The 25583-nt window shown below is 33.0% G+C and overlaps 1 pseudogene; it reads right to left on the bottom strand.

Annotated features, from left to right (window-relative positions):
• Positions 1-1591: 1591 nt before the first annotated feature.
• Positions 1592-13901, bottom strand: LOC134268021 (serum paraoxonase/arylesterase 1-like; annotated as a pseudogene).
• Between the last annotated feature and the right edge of the window lie 11682 nt (positions 13902-25583).

Below are 25583 nucleotides of genomic sequence, written 5' to 3'. Positions count from 1 at the left end.
TTTTATATTATACTTGTGCGGGAGAGTCAGAGGGAGCATATTGAAACTGGGAATTGGCGAAACCAACTGGGTCGCCCGCCTACCTTTTAAATTTTATTTCGCGGAGCTACCCCGAGGGGGAAAATCAGTAAAATAATTTTTTTCCTATTGTTAATCGCCCAAAAGGGGGTTTTTCCCTTTTTAAAGGCCCTATCACCACAAATGAAGATCACTTGAATTAGGTCGCCCCCCGCCATTCAACTTCATTGCGCATGACGTCAGCACACAAATACACAAAATTCTATTCAGTTTAAAGAACACTACCAAAACACGTGTGGGGCTTTCGGAAAAATATGAAAGTGTTGTGAAAAAAAAAAAAAAAACAACATAGTGATGTTTTATTTATTTATTGATAAGGAAAGCAACTGTCAAAAACAACTTCTATGCTAATATTTTTCACGTGATAGTTTGTTTGCGTATTTGTGTGTGACGTCATGCGAAAGAAGTCGAATGGCGAGGAGGCGACCAATTTCAAGTGATGCTTCATTTGTCGGTGCATGATAGGACCGTTTAAACGGCAAAAGCATCCTTTTAGAACAATTAACAAGTAGGAAAATAATTATTTTACTGATTTCTCGCGCCTCGGGAGTTAGCTCCGCGAAATAAAGTTGTAAAAGGTAGGCAGAGTTGCGAACCATTTGGTTTGCCGAATTCCCAGTTTTCAATTCGTGTTTACTCTCCCCCGCACAAGTCATAATAAAAAAGGGGGGTTAGAGTCAGAGGAATCTCGGATTAACACAATACATGAAAGTTTTCCATTTACACAGAACTAACCCAAGATACCCCTCATCATGAGGAATGCGGGCAACGGCTACCCAGTCGTATTCGTTGCCACGGACATCATCTCGCCCTCTGTCACTTAAGGTCCCATTTACTTTACTAAAATGTAGCTCTCCCCCTATTTTTTTTTAAATGTCAGATAAAAAAAAACGGAGAGGGCTACATTATTCAGCTATATTTATATATACACAACATAGTGTGAACTTTATTGCTTTTTCCCTTTGGAGTCGAAGAGTTCCAATACATGAAGGAAATGTGTGCTACAATTTATTGTCTATATATCCTATTGTTCACTTCTCTTGAAAAAGTTTGATAAACAAAACACCGAGAATACATGTTTAGTAATTTTTGTACATTTTTCTATAATTATACAAGAATTGTCATCAATTATTTTTTTTAAAATCATTGGTAATGCGTGCTAATTTTTTGTTTACAAAGATCTGATAGCACTATTATCTTAAATTAAGAATATCTTGAAAAATTATCAGTAGGTAAGGTATGTTGCATATGTCCTTAAGCTTTCTATTACTATCACTGACAAATAGGAATGCATGTAAATACCGTAAATCTGGAAATTTTTGCTGTATATAAATTTTTAGCAAATTTGCGAGTTCATTGCATTCGCAAAAATATTTAAAAATAAATCACCAGTAAGAAACTGTAAAGAAAGCAGTGGTCATTCGCAAAGTTTTGAAACGTAAATATTAATCAAAGTTTTTGCCCCAATTCCAAAATAAAATCGACGTAAAAATTTCCAGATTTAAGGTAGATGTATTTCGTAAAGCACACAGATTGTTCAATACTGGGGGAGAATTTGACATAAACACATGCTTTATAATGAATTAATTTCACAGTACATCATTTTGTGACACACTGTACCAATTAACATACTTTTTTGTAAAAGTAGCCACGCTCGAAGAATAAAGTTCAAGGTCATCTGAGAAAGCCCCGAACACCTGTCGTATTAGTACCATACATCCATGTGTAACATCAGCACCTACAGAGAAAAAGTTCACTATACCGAAAAGTCCACAAGGTTTGGGATATCTTTAAGATAATATTTGCGGCCCTCTCCCGCCCGAGATAAAATTATTGGGTCGGTAGTTAGGTTGGAAAATCTTTTTTTCCAGAAAATTTCAAAATATTTGTTGACGTCCGGAATAAGAGGAATAAAAAAGAAAAAAAATATGCAGATAACGAAAAACTTATTAGTCCAAGTCCAGGGGGAAAAAAACATATTGGGGGGACAAACACACCTTTAAACAGGTCCAGTCCAAAATTTTTTCCCCTACGTAGTATCTTACAATAGCTACGTAGGTATTTAAACCTACTCAAAGTAGATATTTTTACCTACTTTTTTTATTTTCTACATTTTGTGGCCAAAAGACTGAACTGCGCAACATGGTCATATGGGAAAGCCATCACTGCCTTATAGCATAAAACTATGCATTCATTATGTCAATTATATTACGTGATGTGAACATATCTTTACGTTAGTCAATTTTTTATGAGGTATGTAAAAATTCTTTTCATCATGTCAATGCTGCACTACATGAAGTAAACACATTCTTCCATTATGTCGGCACTTTAATTATAACTTGAAAAAAGTTATTATGTGACGTGAACATATGTTTACATTGTGTTAAAACTTTATTACGTGAAGTGAATGCTTCTTTATATTATATTGTGTCATTTCTTTAATATGTGAGGTCAAAGTTGCATTACGTCAAGTTAATTTCGTTTTACATGTGTTCTATGATTAAATTTATCATTACATTAAGTAAAGTCCTTTCCCCTTTTTGTGTGTGTATATTTCTATTATAGCAAAGCATTATTAGTGATTTAATGTATCTTTATTTTACGCCGAGGTCATCACAATGTGAGGTGAATACATCTTACCTTTATGTCAGTGCTTTATTACGTGATGAAAAAAAAATTATAACATAATTTGAATATATATTATGGGAACCCCGGGTTCCATATTATATCAACACTGTATTACATTATGTCAAAACTCCATTCCTTTATGTGGATATTTAATAAGAATATGTTAACTCTTTTTTATGTGATTTAAAACTATCTTTACATTGCGTTAATTCTTTATCATGTTGATTAAAAATGTTCATTACGTGGTAAAATACATTTACATTATGTCAAAGTTGATAACCTTGTTTTCACGACTGGGAAGGGGGGGGTATTAATTAGGACGAATTACAGACACATTATATGGGGGGGGGGGGCTGACTTCCTCTTTTTTCCGACATAACTTTATCATAGAAAATGTTCACTGAAATTCAGCTCCACTTTTTGCTGAAGTATAAGGGTAATGTAGTATATTTGAAATTTTTTTTAGGACTGATCGAAATTGGACCCCCCCCCCTTCACCCTTTCCCCCGAAATAGGATTTTCGAGTTTGGTTTTGGTTTTTTTTTTTTTTTTTTTGTTTTTTCTTGTACGTTTTTTTTTTTCTGGCTCAAACCCTCCCCCAACTTTCAAAAACATCCAATACTAATTTGGTTATTTTTCAACCATTTCAGGACCAGAACTCTGTTACAAAAATCTACCAGCCCCCATTTAAAATTAATTGACCATGCCTTAGAAAACAGGGGCTATATCAGTGGCGATCTTGGGTTCTTAAAAAGAGTAGCTATGGGGGGACGATATGGGTTAATTTGGGGGCCCAGGGGGGAAACCCCAAGCTCTCAGGCTTTAGTTTTTTTTATAAGACGTTTCAACTTATTTCAGTTATACTTTACGTAAAACTAATGCAATGTCCTACAAAGTCAAACCAATTGATTAATTTCGTGTATATTTTAGTCACTACAATGGGAGGCGGGACCCCCCCCTCTCCCAACGACCCACCACTGCACGTATAAAATACGATGTGTTTACATTTTTTTTTTTAAAAGAGGGTTAAAGACTGATAGAAAGCTTCTAGGACAGTGTTTTGTAGTTAGATCAGAAGTTTCGGACTTTTCAAAATAATTCAAAATAAAAAAAAAAATATTGCTGCATGACACATACTATTTGATTTGCGATAATTATGAGATTAAACCCCATTGAATTTCGATTTAAAAAAAAAAACAATCGTCAATAAAGATTCCAGGGGAACAGACCATGGAACGCCGTCACTGCCTTATAGCAGAACACTACAATTGCATTGTGTCAACTTTCCATTACATTATGTCAAAATTTATGAATTTACTTACAGACTAATGGTTATGTCAACTTTCCATTACATTATTTTAAAGTTTTATACATTTACACACACACATTGCGTTATGTCAACTTTCCATTACATTATGTTAAGTCTTTATGGCATTAACTGCACTTAGATTACATTGCGCCAATCTTCCATTGCATTATATCACTCTTTATGACATTAAGTCAAGACAATTTTACGTGGTGTAAAGATGTTTTTAATAATTTCAACTCATTATTACTTTAGGGACTTTTATATATGGTCTAAGTAGTTCATTACATGATGTGAATTAATCTTTGATTCAATATCAAGTCGCTATAACACGATGTCAGAATTTCATTACATGATGTGAAAAAATTGTCACATGTGGCCAATTCTTTACTATATTATGTCATCAATATGCTACATGACAACGGGAATCTATTAATGATGTCAATTTTCCATTACTTTTTGACAAATCATTACTATGTTATGCCATTGTATCTTTACATTGTGTCTAAAATGCTTAGCCTCTTGTCAGTTTTCTTAGAATATTTCAACTTTTTATTGTGTGACGTAAGGTTTAGGTTATGCCTAAAAGTTCGTTTTGTGTTTTCAATATTACATGCACATATGTTAAACATGCAAAAAATTTTAAATTTTAAAACATATCAAATATTAAATTATACACAAGACTTAATTAATCCTTAATTAAATATCAGGTTAAATTTATAAATAGGATCATGTTCCCATGGAATCTTTATTAGATTTTTTTTAACGTCAAAATTATTTTTGTTTAATCTCATAATTATCGCAAATCAAATAGTATGTGTCATGCAGCAATATTTTTCTTTTTATTTTGAATTATTTTGAAAAGTCCGAAACTTCTGATCTAACTACAAAACACTGTCCTAAGCTTTTTATCAGTCTTTAACCCTCCATTTTTTTTTTTTTTTTTTTTAAAAAAAGTGAAACACATGTATTTATATGTGCACTGGTGGGTCGGTGGGGAGAGGGGGGGCCCGCCGTCCCATTGTAGTGACTAAAATATACACGAAATTAATCAATTAGTTTTACTTTGAGGACATTGCATTAGTTTTACATAAAGTATAACGAAAAAAGTTGAAAGTCTTATAAAAGAATCTAAAGCCAGACTTTGGGCTTTCACCCCCGGGCCCCCAAATTAGACACCATATCATCCCCTACTCTTTTCAAGAACCCAAAATGCCACGATATGAGCCCCGTTTTTAAGGCATGGTCAATTAATTCAAGTGAGGGACTGGTAGATTTTTGTAAAAGAATTTGGGCCGGAATGGGTGAAAAAAATAAATTTAGTGACGTTAGATCGTTTTTGAAAGTTGGGGAGGTTTGTCAGCCAAAAAAAAAAGTACAAGAAAAAGAAAAAAAAAAACTAAAACCAAATCGAAAACCATTTCGGTAAAAGGGGGGGGGGGCCAATTTTAAGTCCAAAAAAAATTCCAAATATACTTCATTACCCCTTATACTTCACAAAAAGTGGGGCTGAATTTCAATGAACATTTTTATGATAAAATTATGTCGGAAAAAAGAGGAAGTAGCCCCCCCCCTAAAATGTGTCTGTAATTCGTCCTAATTAATGGGACCCCCCCCCCCCCCCCCCTTTCCCCGTGTGAAAACAAGGTTATCAACTTTGACATAATGTAAATGTATTTTACAGCACGTAATGAACATTTTTAATCAACATGATAAAAAATTAACGCAATGTAAAATAGTTTTAAATCACATAAGAAAAAGTTAACATATTCTTATTAAATATCCACATAAAGGAATGGAGTTTTGACATAATGTAATAAAGTGTTGATATAATATGGAACGCCGGGGCTGTCTCCATAATATATATTCACATTATGTTATAAATTTTTTTACATCACGTAATAAGGCTGTTTAAAATTAAAACTACGTTTAACGTCACCCGCGCGCGTAGGTTTATGAGAAATTCGTCTTTAAAAAAAAACAATTGGAATTCCGTATGTCCGTTCCGGTTTGATTCTTCAATTAGCGACTGAATTCTGCTTCCCGTAGTGATAGAAAATGTGCTTTGATAGCCGAGTTAAGGCAGTTGGTGTCTTTAACTCTTATTAATAAAACTAGAGAATTAAAGAGTTTGGGACCATAAATGTAATAAAAAATAGATTATTTTATGATTATATTAATACAAAGTCTTGTTTGTTATTTTTTTTGTCAGTCTTCGAATCATATGTACAGACTGACAGTAACAGACTCTCAGTTCGTGATTGTATTGGCTGAACTTTTCATTGTATTTTGGAGAGAATCGAAAAACTTTTTTTACTGAGTGGAAACTGTGTCAAAAGCCAAGATTTATATACAGTGAAAAGCATAATTTAAATCTTACTAATATGTTTCATATTAAAAATATTTCTGTAAAAATCGAAAGGAACAGTAATGAGTAAAGTAATTGATTTCTTCATAATTTATGTATCTACAAATAGCTACAATTTATGGGGAAAAAAATATACTTGTCATAACCATTTGAGCAGGGGGAAGCTTACCAAGATAGGGCCTTTCAAGTGAAGGAGAGTAAGGAAAGTGGTTGGGGTATTCCAAGATGTGAAGAATCCTGTCTTTTGTGTGGAATTCAAGGTATTAAAGATAATCTAACAGCTATCAGTATGGTCCAAATATTAGTATTCACACTTTCAAAACTTAATGCTAGTAGATCTAGTGCTAAGAAAAAATATGACATAATTCAATTTGAGGATATTTCAACATGAACACTTTTAAATATTGTCATCAATAATTTTGATTGTAGATATTGATCAACTTTTCCCACAAGAAGAAGCATTTGCCTCCAGGGTACCATGGACGTGTGGCAATATAAATCCAAAGGACAACTGAGGCCTAGTTAAAAGCCATTTTCCTGCACATTCAGTCTTAGACTACATTGTTTGCTAACAATAGGACTCAAACTGATTTACATACTAAGGAAAAACTCTGCTAAGGAAATTAATCATAGGTGTTATTTCAATTAAATGCTCTTATTACTTAATTGTAATGTTTTTAATGTACTGAATAGGTTAATTTGAATAAATTCACAATTGTTTGAAAATTTTGTTTGTTTATTTTTTTCTCCCCCCCTCGTAGGTTTTGAACTTTAGATGTGACGTTAAACGTAGAATTAACTTTAAACAGCCTAAAGCACTGACATAAAGGTAAGATGTATTCACCTCACATTGTGATGACCTCGGCGTAAAATAAAGACACATTAACATCACGTAATAATGCTTTGCTATAATAGAAATATACACTCACAAAAGGGAATGGACTTTGACTTAATGTAATGATAAATTTATTCATAGAACATATGTAAAACGAAATTAACTTGACGTAATGCAATTTTGACCTCACATATTAAAGAAATGAAATAATATAAAGAAACATTCATAAAGTTTTAACACAATGTAAACATATTTTCACGTCACATAATGAACTTTGGTCTTCAAGTTATAAAGTGCCGACATAATGGAAGAATGTGTTTGCTTCATGTAATGCAGCATTGACATGATGTACAGATATTTTTACATCACCTCATAAAAAATTAACATAACGTAAGGATATGTTCACATCACGTAATGATAGACTGACATAATGAATGCATAGTTTTATGCTATAAGGCAGTGATGGCGTTCCATATGATCCTATTTATGAATTTAACCTGATATTTAATTAAGGATTAATTAAGTCTTGTGTATAATTTAATATTTGATATGTTTAAATTAAATTATTTGCATGTTTAACATATGTGCATGTAATATTGAAAACACAAAACGAACTTTTAGGAATAACCTAAACCTTACATCACACAATAAAGAGTTGAAATATTCTTAGATATACTGACAAGAGGCTAAGACACAATGTAAAGATACAATGGCATAACATAATAATGATTTGTCAAAAAGTAAGGGAAAATTGACATCATGTAATAGATTCCCGTTGTCATATAGCATATTGATGACATAATATAGTAAAGAATTGGCCACATGTGACAATTTTTTCACATCATGTAATGAAATTCTGACATCGTGTTATAGCGACTTGATATTGAATTAAAGATTAATTCACATCATGTAATGAACTACTTAGACCATAGAGTAGAGAGTGCACATAAAGTAATAATGAGTTGAAATTATATAAAAAACATCTTTACACCACGTAAAATTGTCTTGACTTAATGTCATAAAGAGCTGATATAATGCAATGGAAGATTGGCGCAATGTAATTGAAGTGCGAGTTAATGCCATAAAGACTTAAAACATAATGTAATGGAAAGTTGACATAACGCAATAGTAGTGTGTGTAAATGTCATAAAGAGTTGACATAATGTAATGGAAAGTTGACATAACGCAATAGTAGTGTGTGTAAATCTCATAAAGAGTTGACATAACGTAATGGAAAGTTGACTCAATGCAATAGTACTGTAAGTAAATGTCACAAAGTGTTCACATAGTGTAATGGAAAGTTGACATAACGCAATAGTACGGCGTAATTAAATGTCACAAAGTGTTGACATAATGTAATGGAAAGTTGACACAATGCAATTGTAGTGTTCTCATATAAGTAAATGACGGCGTTCCATATGGTCAGTATCATATTTTTTTGATACAGTCACACTGATGATGAATAAGACAAAATTTTGACCAAAAATTGATTACTTCCTGAATCGGCAATTTTACATTAGTTTCTATGCAAAATTGATAATATACGAAGTAATCATTTTTTGGCCAAATTTTTGTCATATCCATCATCAGTGTGACTGCATCAAAAAATTCAGTGCTCGCCATGTTGCGCCGTTCCTGCGTTTGGCCACAAAATGCAAGTAAAGCAGAAAGTAGGTAAAATAGCTATTTCGGTAGATTTAAATACCGTATATACTCGCCTATAAGTCGGATTTTTTTGGAGTTAATCTCTGGTCCAAAACTACATGTCAGACTTATAGGCGAGCTATAAAATGAATGGTATTATATGAGATCAGTCCCTCTAATATATTAGTTATTAAATAGAACCGACTTATAGGCGGACCGACTTATAGGCGAGTATATAAGTAGCTTTTAATAGCTACGTAGGTAGAAATAGTCTTTGGACTGGACCTGTTAAAGACATCAGAGGTGCAGGTGCCATATGGAGGAGTAAATATCCATTGCCGACCGGTCTCTTCCGTCGTATGCACCTTGTCTCGATAAGAAAAATGAAAAAAAAATCGTATACAATTCAATGTGTAAATACTATATACAGGGTTATTTTCGCCCCGAAATTTCCCTGTATACAGTAATGACTTAATAATTAATATGACTCAACATTGATTAATGATAGATTGTATTTGCTGACAAGGTCGTTGTATCGACCATAGAACTTGCAAAATAATGACTTTAAATAACCCGCTAATATCTTGTTTCATCAACTTGTTTGCCAATAGCTTGCCTTTAAAAATTGTTTAATTGTTGTAATCTTCGGGTTAGAATCCATAGTTAAACGGAGGCCGTTCCGTTAGGTGAAGCCAAATATACCCAGGCCCCGTTTCGCAGTAAGCGATGGCACACAAAAGACCCAGTGATGAGTTCAGGTTTTACCTGCAACTTTCCAGTGGCACTTGATGGAGGCCCAACATGAGTGAGAAATGAAGCAATTAATAAAACAACACTTCATTGTTAAATTGCTAGAGAAGGAACATCTAAATTAATTCTAAGAAGTTTGTCTGACTATCGAAAATATTATAAAGTGCAACACGTTTTCAGTATACCTTTGACCTTTTCTTCAGTTGTTTTATATTAAAAAATTATGAATACTACATAATTGTATTCTCAAGACAGCATTTGTAATTATATGTAGAATTAATTATCTCGTTTCAAAAACCATAATTTCGATGAATAAAATTACTAATATATATATTAATATACATTTGATAAGGCCATCTTTAAAAATTAATGCTTAGCTGCCCTCTCCCGACCGACTAAAATTGGCCCGACTCAAACTTTTTTATATGTAACCCACAAGAAGTTAGTATTTTGGAACAAATAATTTTTAAAGATAGCAATGGAATTGACATTTTCTGAAAAAAAAGTCTCACCTACCTACCGATCCAATATTTTAAGACCGAGTCGGAGAGGGCAGTCAAACAATTTTCTTTAGGTGGCCTAATAATATGTTTATCTATGTACATGTAGTTAAAACAGAAACGAATTTTAACAATAATTGTACGTCCAAACATCCTCAAGAGGACTATATCTACCTACCGCAAAACAAGGCAGGACCCAGATTCCAAGAATTCGAGATAACGATGGTAAAACAAGAAGAAAAAACCAGTTGGGACTGCCAAATCACTTCGACATATCCCTTAGCTTGTATTCCTCGTATTCGAGACATCGATGTTCGAGATAAAGAAATTCAAATGTAATTTGATACATGTAGATCTTGTACAAAGAATTTTACTTCTAAAGGCTTCATCACAAAAAGGTGAAGGACTGCAAATGTAGAAATTAATTCGGCAGTCAGGGCCATTTAGCAGGGATCTTTATTTATGCCAACATCTGTCGTGACTAAAAACTTAAAAGGCTCATCCGAAAGACCAACATCCTTTCACTTCACTTCACCTTTCACTTCAAAGTGTCATGTACTCGTCGAAGGAGCAGTTGCTATCTACTGTATTTTTTATCGACTGAGATCAGTCGCAGCCGGGATTTGAATCCACTACCTTCCACGAAGCTATCGCATTCCCACCTTCCGCTTGTCTTTTTTTTATGTCGAGGGGGACATTGGGCAAGGACTAGACTTCTCCACTTCTCTCTGTGTTATCTCTGTCTTGAGCATTCCTCTCCAGTTCTCCCCAGGTTAGATTGTGGTCTCTCATTTCCTTCTCCTCAGTCCTTTACCAGGTGTTCTTTGGCCGACCAGCTTTCCTCTTTTCTTCTGGTGTCCATCTAGAGCTACTTTGGTGATGTCTTTGGCTGATCGCTCTATCAAAATTTGATAATTATTTTTCGCAATTATTATTATCATCACCACTTCTTACCTGCGAACTTGCTGGTTCCTCTGGGTTATCAAGATGCTTCATAGTTTTATATAGTATTGGGTGGCAGCCCAGCAAGACATCCCCACTCTTGGGATCCACCACTAAGTTGTCGGGGGCGGTATGGAGTGGTATGTCCTAAACACGTGGTAAAAATGAAAATTTAAAATGAATTTATCATTTTTACATTGTAGCAGTTTACTAGCTGTTTAATAGTATTGTAATGATTGTAAAACAGTTTTTTAAAAGCTGAATTAATAATATGGTGGATAAACCCAGGTCGTGAAATATCATGTTTGCATTACAAAACAAAAGGTATTAAAAAAGATCACTTACATTGACTTTAGTTAGTTTGTCATTCAGCTCTTTTTTGTATACCATAATTTTCTTACTTCCACTAGCGACATACACAAGTCTATAATTGGCCAAAAATAACACAGAAGTTTTCACTCACAGGCACCTGACGTTACTTATTTTTCTTTTACTAAAAAAATATACCCTTACCTTATAATAAGGTAAGGGTATATTCTTTTTTATTAAAAGAAAAATAAGTAACGTCAGGTGCCTGTGGTTTCACTCTTTTCACAAACAAAACAAAACGAAAACAAATTCTTAAAGTTAGAAAAAAAGGTTTTTATCTACACTTACCTCCCATTTTTGGAGAGAGCAATTCCATTGGCTGTATATGTTGGTTCTGAAGCAATGATAAAGTTTGAGCCATTGTAGTACAAAACATGTCCAAAGTGAAGCCCAAAAAGGATCTCTAAGATATGTCTAGAATCACGATAATACAAATAGTCTGTAGTGTAAAACGTGTCAGGTCCTGTAGCCACTACGTCATTGAGTCTGAAAAATAATGCAAATTGTCTCAAGACCCATCAAAGATAGTCCAGATGTCCAGAAGCTATTATTTATAAGAAATTGCAATGAGCAGTTTTGAATAATAATGTAGCGATGAGTGTAATTTATGTGCATACGTGTGAACTAAGGTTCCAGTGTAAGTTTCCAGGTGCTTCAGTTCTAAGGTTTTCTCCAGGAATTCAAACTTCTCCACAGTATCATGTTCATTCCGATGCACCACAACAAACAACAAAACTTTATCTGAAGTGATGGATAAATAAAGAATTCAGGGGGAAAATATAAAGTCTAATTAAGATAATTATTATATGGAATTCTGTCTATTCTCTCAAGTTCATGCAAAAAGTTAATGTTTTTTTAAGTTCATCTATTTGATGTATGGTATTAGGATATTTGCCATTTTTATTGTGCAGAATTCTTACAAAATGTTTTATAAATGATAAGAAGACAATCTGTGTCTCGCTTTAGGAGAAAAGAGCTTTATCAGAGCAAATATGTTGTGTTAGTAATGTACTGGGGGTAGATGTAATGTAAACAAATACCTTAAAATCTTATCTGTGGCAAACAGTGATAATATATGCTCGTAATAAGTAAATGATATTTTATAGTGTAATAATAAATATCTATAACATATCTGTATAAATGAATTGGCCATTTTCTGTACATAATTTTAATAAAGCTACCTTTGTCCTCTAACACACTGATTCCGTGAGGATAGAAGTCGTCATAACTGAACTTGTTTCCAGTAATCCTCAGTTCTTTGACACCTTCTTCTGGTTTCTTCATGTTAAATAACATGATCCGCCCTCTAACATTATACTTCTTGTAATATTCCTGATAAACTCGACCTGATAAAACTCCATTTATCCCCTTCAAAATAATAGATAAGTTAAGAAACGTATGATATCTATATAAAAATTAAATTAATGCCTCATTGAAATAAAAATTACAGAGGTGATGAAAGTCAAGCCTGATTTAGTGGTCTGCATGTCCTCAGAACCATGGTCTACAAATTAAAAAATAAATGTTATAGGTTTTAGAAATCATAATATACGGTGATTCTATCGAAGGGAGATAAGAGAAAATGTCAAACAAAGCGGTAAATGATACAACACGTATCCGACCATTTTTTTAACCATTGGTGGCCAGATTAGACAAGTTTACTGTAACATTATATGTGCAGCAAATGATTGATCTGGCGAGCTCAGTTGTATCCTATGTTACTGTGTTACCTATTCCTTCCACAATGTGACATTTCCCTGGTCTATGATTCCACAGGGTTTTGTGGTAGTCCATGTACAAACTGCGGAAAAATCAAAGATTTAACTGTCTTGATACTTAATATTAGCGTAATTGACACTTTCATGCATTCAATACTAAATCTGAAAAGGTGCTCTTTGAATAGTCCTCTAAAATTGTAAATTGTTACTGGTAGCATTGAAATAAAGCAAGATACGTCTGCACTTTGCTAGAGTGCTTAATTAATTTTGCAATAATATGAGGATTTTACTTTGAAATCATATATATATATATATATAGAGAGAGAGAGAGAGAGAGAGAGCACAAAGAAATTCACTTTTTTATATGGATACCCACTTACCCAAAAAGCAATACATGTATATATATATATATATATATATATATATATATATATATATATATATATATATATATATATATATATATATATATATATATATATATATATATTTGATACACCATTTCGATGATAAAAGCAGTGGACACTGCCAAAGCAATTCCAGAGAGGATTTTATAAAGCATGAATCTTCGTTCAAAGTAGACCCAGTAAAATTGACCCATAAGGCTTGGTGTAAAATGTGGAGGCTGGAGGATCTAAATGGAGTGTTAGAAAGTTCAAGGGATGGAACTTCTTCTGAGTCAGTCTAATGGTGCAACAGGTGGAGCATTCTGGTGCATTTTAAGCACTAATTCTTGCTTATTACATTTGAAAATCTAAATTTCCAGTATTTAATGAGAACTTGTTGAAGAATACTTGTCACATTATCCAAACAATGAAAATGTTTCTACTTCTCGTGGTGAAATGGTTAGTCGCGAAGTAAGGAATTGATCCTTACGTCGCGGTTTCAAGTCCGACTGGACTGTGGGACATGGAGACCGGTCCGTCGGATGAGACTGTATAAACCGAAGTCCCGTGTCACAGTAGGTGTTATCACGTAAAAGATCCCTCACTACGCAATGGCTCTGAGTGTCGAGTATTTGACAAAATTTGCAGCTCTCCACCGGCAAGTGGTGGCGTATCCATACATGTATGAATGAAAAAATTTCGAGAGGGACGTTAAACAATATACAGTCAATCAATCAATCCACCCTCACAGTTTTAATGGTTCAAAACAGAAAAACTGCATTTAATTTTAATGAATATTAATAGTACAGTATAAATTAACTAGTTATTGCAAAAATATATAGGTTACCTAAAGTTTAAGACGTAAGACAAAATAAACCAGAAGTGCATATAGGCATAAAAAATGGTACATTTTTAGTGAGTAGTACTTCAAAAATATGTAAAAATTAAATACATAATTCAGATGCTAAACGATTCATAGAAATAGCTTATTCACAAATATGTTATTTTGGATGTCAGGGAAACTGTTTTTCATTAGAAGTACAATAAAGAAAATGCCTAAATGAAGATAGAAGGAGATATTTCCCCTGGCAACATTTTTTAAGATTGAATAATTGATTGAATAAAAAAATTATTCATTTTTATAATTATTTACTTTATAATTATTTGCATTACACATATTTTAAAGCAACTTTACAAAAGATATTTTTTCTATTGCGTATGAAGTTGAATAACAGTATTTGCAAAACCCAGGACATCACAGGAGGATGGAAATGTCTTTAAAAAACAAACCTTTCAAGTTGACGGGATGAGTCTATTTTGTCTTAAGGTAGGATTCTTCTCACATTTCTTGTATTTAAAAATTAATTAAATTTTTGATGAATGAAGAGGACAATATCACAAAGTGATGGCAGCATTGAGATTAAATTTGACCGTTTAATATTAGAGGCAAGGTCAGGTCAAGGTCATTACCTTTTCCCTGGACATTAAGAATAAAAAAAAATACTGTTTCCAATCATGCAATCCCTACTTGTAATTCAAAAGATTGAATGTTTTTCTTTTTGCATAAAAAGATGCTACCATATAGGGCCTGTAAGATGATATTACCAAATTGACATGGATAATTTAAATAAAATGGATATTTGCTAATCCTCTACTTTTCTTAATTTTTTTTTTAGGATTTATTAGTTACTAGTATTTTTATATGCTTCCTATATTCAATTTTTTTTCCAATTTTCACATATAGTAAAGTTGTCACATAAAGGTACAAAATGATACAAAAACTAAAACTTTTGATCGTTTACTAAGAGAGAAATAACACTTTTTACGGATTGTTTGGCTCAAATCTATTCATAGATTTGAAGCATTTAAAAGCCAACATAGTTCTAGTATGTGTGAAAAATCATATTTATTTGATATATTTTGAAACTTTAGTCCCTTATTATTAATTTAACTTACATTTGAAAATTTCTAGTCTCTGATTGCGTAAAAATAATAACTAAATTCAATGTTCTATAATAATTTTGAGAGGCAGAAAAGAAAATATTTTCATACGCCACCATTCCGCCAAAAATATAGTCCCTGCTAGTTTTCAAACGCAGTTTGCCATATGAAGGATACGGAGATAACAAACAGTATTCAATCTCAAAGTCCATAAAAAAATATAAAATAAGAGCAGAGCAAACACGGACCCCCAAAACATCAGAGGTGGGATCAGGTGCCATGGAGGAGTGAGCATCCCCTGCCGACCGGTCACACCCGCCGTGTGCTCCTTGTCATGATCAGGAAATAACGGGAAAAATCCATCGTCAATTCATTGTATAAATAATGGACTAACAATTGGTGTGAAAAACGTCAGTCAGCATTTGACTCAATGATAAATTGTATTTGCTGACAAGGTCATTGTATCCACCATAGAACTTACGAAATGATGACTTTAAACGAGACTGCTGATATTCTTCTTGCTTGTCAATAATTTACCTCGTTTCAGAAATTGTTCATACGTAGAGCATGCTCTTGCGTATCGAATAAACTGAGATATACGAGGGTTGTCCGTAAAGTTCGTGGACAAGCCAAAAATTTAATAAAAGTTGAGTCATTGATATTTATTATTGGCATATTTATAATCCTTTACTTAATGTGAATTGAATAATGTAAAAATTTATTCAATTTCAAATGTTTAATTACAATTATGGCTTCATAATTAGACTTGGAATGGAGACCCGGAGCACCGCAAAATTTTAACTAAAAAAATATTTATCACTTTTTAAATTTCATTTGTATCTTTAAAAACTCTCGGGAAATCTGAAAGAATTTTACATCTTGAGGTTGGCAGAAGATATCACGTCAAACCTGCAAAATTTGAACGTTCAAAGTCTCAAAATGGCTGAGCAATCAGCGTTAGAACTTATTAAGACAGGATCGGAATCGTTCACAAAAGAGACGTTTTCGGAATAGGTGGAGCAGTGAACAGTGATAAAATTCTGCGTTGACACCGGAAAGACACCTACAGAGACCAATACATTCTGTAAACAATCGGGAAAACATAGTAAAAGAAGTCATTCACTAGTATTTAAGTGGCATATAATATTTTCGGACGGAATGAACAGTTTACAGGATGACATGCGTGAAGGAAAACCATTATTCCGAGATTGCAGTGCTTTAAAATATGAATTTCGTAACGTGATCATGGCGTATTTCCGTAAATGAAATCGTCTTTACACGGACAATGGTTGGATGATTGCAGGATATGAGACAGGCATTGTTAAATATTATTTTAAGAATGAAACCTGAACATTTTGTGCATATTTTATGACTGGTCAAAACGACATAAGAAATGTATTGATTTAAAGGCTGACTATGTTGAGAAAAGTTACTACTGCTCGTATTTTGCTTTTGACGTCGGTAACGTCAAGAATTTTCGTTTTAGTGCTCCGGGTATGAGTGTGTGTCTTTTTTGTATCTGATAAAATTATAACTATTTGTGCTTTGTCTTTGTTGAAAACTTGCATATTTATAAAATAAAACATGAATTTAATGAAAATAATAGTTTCAAATATTTTGTCAATGTTTGTCCTTAATTATCAATGTTGTCCACGAACTTTACGGACAACTCTCGTATATCCTCCTTATGCAGGTGATGAAGGTATATTGCTGCATAAGTAAGGGAAGTTGACGAAAGAAAAGTTAAAGTCATCACGTTTATCATATAGTTTGGTTGTTAGATTACCATTAGCGTCTTTTTTAAGTAAAATATCCAAGTATGAAACAGAAGTGTCAGACTCTGTGGTATCTTTTATCTTAAGCTCACCAGGATATATCGTATCGACGTAGGAATGGAAATTACCATTGTTAATTGACAATGCGTCGTCGATATATCTAAATGTAGAGTTGAAGGCCACAGCAAGTGTTTTCTTCTTTTCACGCATAAGATTTTGCATAAATTCTGCTTCTGAATATAAAAATAAGTCTGCTTATAACGGAGCGCAATTTGTACCCATGGGAATTCCAATAGATTGTTGGAATACCTGGTCTCCAAAAACCACATAGATATTGTCAATCAGAAACTCAAGCATCTTCTTGATGTCAACTTCAGAGTACTTGTGTGTGCAATCAGAATCTGTTTTAACAAAATAATTTTGCAAATGACCAATGACGAGGTAAGTAAATTTACGAGTTCCATTTTTATTGAAGAAGCAGCTGTCAATGATATCAAAAAGCCTGCATTTTAATTTGTCGTGGGGAATTGTTGTGTATAAAGTTGAAAAGTCGTAAGTTTTTAAGCTGGTGATTTTTGTAAAGTCTTGTGATTTCAAATTGTTCAAGAGTTCTTTAGAATTTTTTAGATCCACATCTGATTCACACCACTTCTTGAATATATAGTTGCACAGTACTCTTGAAGTTTTTCCTTCACTACTTTCAATATCTTAGTGAGGAGTAACGAAAGAGGCTTGGTTGAACATTTACTGGAACATGCAATGTATCTTTGTTTGTAAGGACTCTTATGAAGTTTCGGAATCCAATATATATAAGGTAGTTCAAATTCATTTTGGCTCTGTGAAATATTAAAAATATTCAAAACTGACACGTGATTTTGAAGAATTTCTTCCTTAGAAAGGGAAGTATGAGTATAAGTAGGATTACCATTTGTAGAATTAAATCCAAGTTCTTCTAGAATGCAATTTATATAATGAACCTTACAAACGAAGACAATGTTGTTACCTGCTTTATCGGCAGGAACCAGGTACGTACTGATCATGTAATCTATCTAATTCTTTTTTCACTTCTGGTTTACTGAACACAGAAGGATAGATGGTTTTCATTTTGCCCCTCAATCTCCTAATACGCGACTTCAACACAGATCTAATACATATTATCCATTCTGATAAGGTGTCAACGTCCTCTTTTTCATATCTGGCCCATCGTCTGGCGTAATTTTCAACAGAATCCATAATATTTATGAAATTCCGACGCCAGTTGAAGGATCGGGGTTCCCTATATTTAGGACCTTTTAAAATAAGTGATCTAAGGTCCTCATTACTAACTACATTTACGTCACCTGTAACAACGTGTCCAGCAGGACTATAGTTATAGGGCGAAGAAGAACATGAACACGAAGGAGGATTATGTTTCAGATAGTCGGTATCCAGGCCATGTAAAGTGTTTTTGTAATTGAAAAGTTTGGAAGCAATGGTCGATTTATATTTGTAGGAAATACAAGGTGTAGTCTTTAACTTGAAATATGGTGGAATACAAGACTGGACCCTTTTGTGATTAAGAATATTACTTATATTAACCGCGTCAATTCCTTTATTGGCATATTGGAGTTTAAAGAAAAAGACGGATTGTCTTAGCTGCATTTTCTTTCGTGAAACGTGCGGGTTTAAAAAGCCTATGATATGCAATATCCATAATCACAGATTCGAGCCTATATTCAGGTGACGAGGAATCAAAACTTGGACGTTCCTTGGCCTTTTCAAGAAGACTATCTAAAAGTTTCAAAGGGACAGAGTAAAGTTTTGTTCGAATATGATGTAGACCTAACTGTTGATTTACATAAGGTAGTAATGAATCAAAAGAGACATCGTGTATTGCACAGGTCGGAGAGAATACTCGAAATCGGGTATTATCCGTGAAATCGCGTATAATAACCGATATTAGGGTATCGTTGAATCCGCGAAATCGGGTAAAGGAGGTGTAATCACCTAATAAAACTTAAACAATGGAATGGCGCATGTTGCCGAGTTAACTTTCATCTAGATACACATGTTTTCTAAAGGTATCACTAGCCAAGTAAGAATTTGGGCGTCAAGATTAATGCGCTCAGGACAACAAATACCCGTGGAGGTCAGTACATTTCATGATCTGCACACAAAAAGGCGTTCGATTTGCTTTATATTTTTCATAATGTTGAAAGTATGTGCATCTTCCTAATGTTCATTCCCAACACAAAAGAATGGTAAAGTATCAGAATTCGGGAATTTATAATAATTCCACATCAACACGACAACCGTGAACAATTTGTAAATAAATCAAATTATACGGAAACACATTTCACACTCAAGATATGATGCCATGTATAAACAAGGGATTGTCTATCGTATCTAATTATGCGTCATTAATTACTTTCACATTCATCTTGTGCATAAAATCAAATTTGTTTATGAATGTATAAACAATGTAACGATAAAAATATCTAAAATTTTGGCTAAAAAAACACTCTTTCTCTTTTTTTTGAAAATCTTTTATCATTCATGCATATTTGCAGAATATGTCTTCAACATTTTAGCAGAGACAGTGATAGTTTCAGGAATACAGCTTATGAGAGAACATAGCTGTTGATCGTTTAATTTCGCTAAGTCATCAATATTTTACCATTTCTTGGCGACTTAAAAAAAAGGGGGGGGGGCTTAAGGCTTCTTGACCACCTCTGACAAAACAACCTGTCCAAGAGACCTCTCTTTGAATGTCACGGTCGGTTAAACTTGGTTATATATTTTTAATTGTAGGGAAGATTTATTCCTCAAATAAAAACCATATAGGTAAATAAAAAAACAATCTGTTATTTTCTAACACAATATGAGACTACAATAACTAGAATTTATGTTTATTTTTTAACACATTTTTTCATTATAGATGAGTATTAGGAAAAGTTATTGCCATGAGTAATAAGTATCAAAGATAAAATAACTAAAAGAAAACTGTGACATACTGTCTAGAACCAATCAGATAGTGCGTTGTATTAGCATATTATAATGAGGTATAAGATAGTGATATAAAAAAAATTATAGAATGTAAAGCGGTAGAATTTACCCTGTCTATCAATAGTATAATAAAAAAGGAAGTGGCTATAATTTTTATGAAATTTTAATGTCCGATGAGGAATTATATTCCCAAAAAGTAAGACAAGAGTTTCCAAGGCAATTGAACACTCCATTATTTCAGTTTGTTCATTAACATGTTCATCAACGTAAAAACTATAAGAGATGTGAAAACTTGACTATGTAATTCATATTTCAATATGACTGTACCTCGATCTATATTGAGAAATTCAATGTATTATAAGCTCATAAAAACATGTGCACATGTTTTACACTTTTGTCTTTTATTATAACAAAGGATACCCCATCCCAAAACTGTAGAAGGAGTAGAGTTTTAAAGGAATTTCACAGACATAACAAAACACTGTTCATCGAAATCGAAAACCGACACATTTTATGTATCTTAAGTCCCTTATATTGAAACCAGACCAAAATTGTAGGAGGAGTGCGTTTTAAAGGAATTTCTTCTCTGGCAACACTGTTCACCGAAATCAAAAACCGCTCTCAATTTTCACACAAAACTGTAGAAGGAGTGCATAGAAAATTCTAAGTAGGCAACAACATTCAAAATAAAAACCGCATATCTTTGTGTTGATCGTGTGCCAAGTTATATTGAAATCAGCCAAAATTGTAGGAGGAGTAGCCAAAAAATTTACTATCGCATAAGCTCTTCTGAATATGAATTTTCATATGCTAATTTTCACACATATGCACATAAATTAAAAGAACCAAAAAATTTACTCACCTTCAGTTAGCTATTTTCAAACTGTTTTCCCGTGGGTATTTATTTGATCTTATTTTATTTTCTTCTTTATAATAACGTTGGTATTCTATTATGGCAGAGATACACAATTATGACTCGCTTATACTTTACTCTCTAACTGTTAGGAATAATCTATACACTGTATTTCACGTGAAAGGGACGCCATACATTTTTCAGTAAAAATACATAACACGGCGTTAGTCGTTTAATTTCTTTAAAGTTTCACATTTTGTGAATATTGCACAAAAATAGAAAATTAAGTATATGGAATACTTTAATGGGAAATAAAGACAAACGGAGTGTAGTTATTTGTTTTTAGAAATTATATTGAAAAATAATAACGCCATTGTGTCCTCTTTGTTACCCCAGCAGTGTTTGTCGTGTGATTTTAAACTTATTTGACAACCGTATGAATTAGGTTTAATAAAAGTAAATCCACAAGATATTGATCTACAAGTAACAGTAACTGGCATAATGCGCCGTTGCTTTGTTCTTTTGTTTTTATAGAAAGTTGCACGAAATACTCGATTTCGCGGATTCAACGATACCCTAATATCGGGTATTATACGCGATTTCACGGATAATACCCGATTTCGGGTATTCTCTCCGACCTGTTGCAGGTTTATTGTACGAACGATGCCCATGACTACGCTTACGTCTCTGAGTATAGTTAAAAAGTCCCATCACATTATCATTATTACACTGCGGGACTGGAAGATTTCAAACACTAATCGACATTATCATTACATCCATAGGGAAAGGCTGTCCCTAGTTTTCTAATCCAAAATTCTTCTCGTTGTCTACGGAAAGGTGTACTCAGCGACGGACTATTTAAAGTTGTATAATTGTGATGAGGAAAGAAAAATATGGTCTTTTAAATCTCTTACATCTAAATATATAAGACATATCAACAAGTGTTCTTTGAATATTCTATCTAGTCAGAAACCAGAGAAGAATCCTACCTTAAAACTCAATTTTGTTTGGACTGTTTGGCAGAATCATGAAATATGATATAACGAGAAACAAAGAAACAGGAAAAAGTAAAATTAACAATGACCTTCACACAGTTTTTAAAGGAAACAAAGACTTATTGAAGAGGAAACAGCATCAAATTTATCCTTCGCTGCATTGTGTCATTTTTAAAAGTAATCCGAAATATTCAAGAAACAATACGTTGAGCCCCCCTTCCCACCTCAAAAACCATTATCTATCAAAACCAAAAAGGGGCTGTACAGGGGATTGTTTATCAGAGATGTCGTTTGCAACAGAAAAACCTAAACTTTTGTTAGATTTATGTCCCATGTTAATATTTCATAGTAGCCCACGAGGCCTTGGAAAATTTGATAAGGATTTTGATCTTAAGGACATACGTAAGGTACCTTACATATTGATAATTTTTAATTTAAGAATATAGTCCATCAAATATTCATAGACAAAAAAATCAGCATGTATTACCAGGGTATTTTGGAAGATATCAAATTATGAACATTTTTGCATTAATTTATTCAAAGAAAAATCTACAAAAATTACGAAACATAAATTTCAGATATTTTTCCATCAAAATTTGTTTAGGAAGAGATGTATAAATCTATATATAGACATTACAAGTATTGCACACAGGTCCTTGATTTAGAAGAACTCTTCAACTCCATGGAAGAGCCCAATAAAGTTCAAACTACGTTGCGTATGATCTTAATCTGATTGACAGATAAAATGCGTTAAAACTGACACGAGCTAGTGACCACATTTTGCACTCTGTTACATTCCATTTTGGAGCATCTATCCTCCACATTTTACACCAAGCGACCAATATACAATCTTCTTTCGTTTTGAGCGCAGAGTAGACCTTACTATATAAATGTATTGAGGACAAAGGTAGAAAGGAAGGAAGAAAAACAATTGTGTTTACTAACAATCTTTTATGCGAATGCTGTGGCCCTCAACTCGACATTTGGTTATAGCGATAATATTTTGTCAATTAACAATACAGGATATACAGGAATATGTCTTGAGCTTATAATAAAAGATACCACAGAGTCTGACACATCTATTTCATATTTGGATATTTTCCATGAAAAAGATATTAATGGTAATCTAACAACAGATCTTTATGATGTACTTGAATACTTAAAATCTTCAATCGTCAACTTTCCCTTACTTATGCAGCAATATACCCTTATCGGAATTAATGTATATCTCTCAGTTGATGCTATATGCAAGAGTGTACTCTGAGTATGAACAATTTCTAAAACGAGGTAAATTATTGACAAACAAGTTGATGAAACAAGAATATTAGCTGCCTCCTCTTAAAGTCATCATATCGTAAGTTCTATGGTCGAAACAATGACGTCAGCAAATACAATCTATCATTAAGTCAAATGCTGAGTTTTTTCATTCAATTTTTAGGCCATTATTTTCACACTGAATTGTCTACAGATTTTTTCCGTTATTTCCCGATCATAACAAGAAGCACACGGCGGGTGTGGCCGGTTGGAAAGGGGTGCTCACTCCTTTATGGCGGCACCTGATCCCACCTCTGATGTTTTCTCTAATACTAATTTCTAACGTTACATGTAAATGAACTTTTGAGCTTGAATATTATTCCTTATCTTCATAGAAACTGAACCTGGCTAAGTTATATAATGTAGACATATATATCAGTTCCAAGTGGTTATTGAGACAATATAATTTTTAGCACAAACCCTTCAAATCAGGATCCATGGAGGAGTAAGCATTCTCCTGTCGACCTGTAACACCCAACTTGCACTGTTTGTCATGATCGTGTAACGGAAAAATCTGTTCTAAGTTCAGAAGGTAAATAATAGCTTAACAATTTGTACGAAAGACGTTAAGTCAACACTATACCCAGTGAATTATTGTATTTGCATTTAACGTCTGCATGATATTGGCGATGAAATTTGTGAATGGTTGACCTTAACCGACATTGAAGAGATACCCTTGATTCGTTTTAAAAAATGTATGAGGCTTTATATGTGTTTTCCCTGGTTTAAAATGTATAATAAATTAATTAACCATTGATTTTTATGCTTTTAGAAGGATTTATTGCAATAAAGAACACTTTGTAAACTCATGAAATTTTTTTTTTTGGTCTTTGAAAGGTAGTTTTCATAGCAAGTATGCCTTTTTATACAGGAAAAAAATCTTCCTCCAAGACAATGAGGTAATGATAAAACCCAATTCCCAACAAGGTTATCAAATCTATCGACTTATGTTGAACACAAAAAAATTAAAACGTGAAAAAAATAAAGAGAAATATTTACACTGAAAAAAAAATGCAACTAAATTATCAAAAAAGTGAACAAAAAATCATTCAATTAAACAACTAAATAAATGCAACTAAATTATCAAAAAAGTGAACAAATGATTATCAAGTCACAAAAACTTGAAAACAACTCTAGTAGGCTTTTTTCATGTTAGAGAAAAATCCGTGGATTCTGTATGGCTATTGTAGTTAGCATCCCGGATCTTTAATGGTGCTTGACCATGACCTGTTCCTTCACTAGAACTTGTTTGTTTATATTTCTCTTCCTTGTTTTCAATACAATGTTGGCAACATATTTTTTTCCACAGATTTCTAAATTGTTTCTCCCTGGCAACAAACAGAATGAAGATGAAGAATCCCTGAAAAGTCGTTAAGATTGTAAATATGTAGGCGAACACAACCCTGGCATATTTATTTACAAAATACCAAATATCCAGGTCAGTCCTGAAAGAAGAAAAAAAATAAAAAGAATAGAATATCTATTTTTTTTATATTTGAATAAATTTAAAATATTACACATTTAAATAAATTTAAATTGTTATACATTTATAGTTTTACGATCTTTTTGTCTTTAATTTGATACCTTTTTAACTGCTGGTAAATCGTGTAAGACCCTTGATAATAATATTATGTATTTATTTTATTCACGGTATAATTTTACAATATAATTAAGCAGATGTGACTGGTTTCAATTAAATCTACTTACCTAAAAGAATGAATATTGATACAGCTGCCCTCAAATTCATCATGGCCATTTTGGATTCAGACTGATTTGACTGCAGGCCTTTAGGACGATTGAGCAGGTTTTTCAAAACCACAGCAAAAATGATACAGTTCAGTAGAATTATTAGAACTACTGGAATCAGGAAGGCGAAATGAAATCAAGGTATACGACATCCAGCAACTGTAATAAACAAATATATGTTTACCATAATACAATTATACACCTGCCTGCCATATTACTGTGCTGTTACTGTAACCCCAAACTCTGTAACTTCAGGTCTTGTTTGTTAATAATGAATCCTGTTAAATATATGATGTTCAAGGAAAGCATAATATTTATCGTAATTTTGTGTTGATAAAGCATCTTTAATAAATAGCTAGTTACAGAATTTCAGATTAGTGAAAGAATGGTAAGAAGAATGGAAGCAGCAACCACAGTTTTCATGATTTTACACCTGTCAGGGGTATTAAA

This window comes from Saccostrea cucullata, unplaced genomic scaffold, assembly GCF_032062105.1.
Source record: "Saccostrea cucullata isolate Sc308-1 unplaced genomic scaffold, CSIRO_AGI_Scuc_v1 ctg9125, whole genome shotgun sequence".
NCBI lineage: Eukaryota > Metazoa > Mollusca > Bivalvia > Ostreida > Ostreidae > Saccostrea > Saccostrea cuccullata.
Note: the sequence above shows the minus strand (reverse complement) of the source record. Positions and strands in the feature narration are given on the sequence as shown.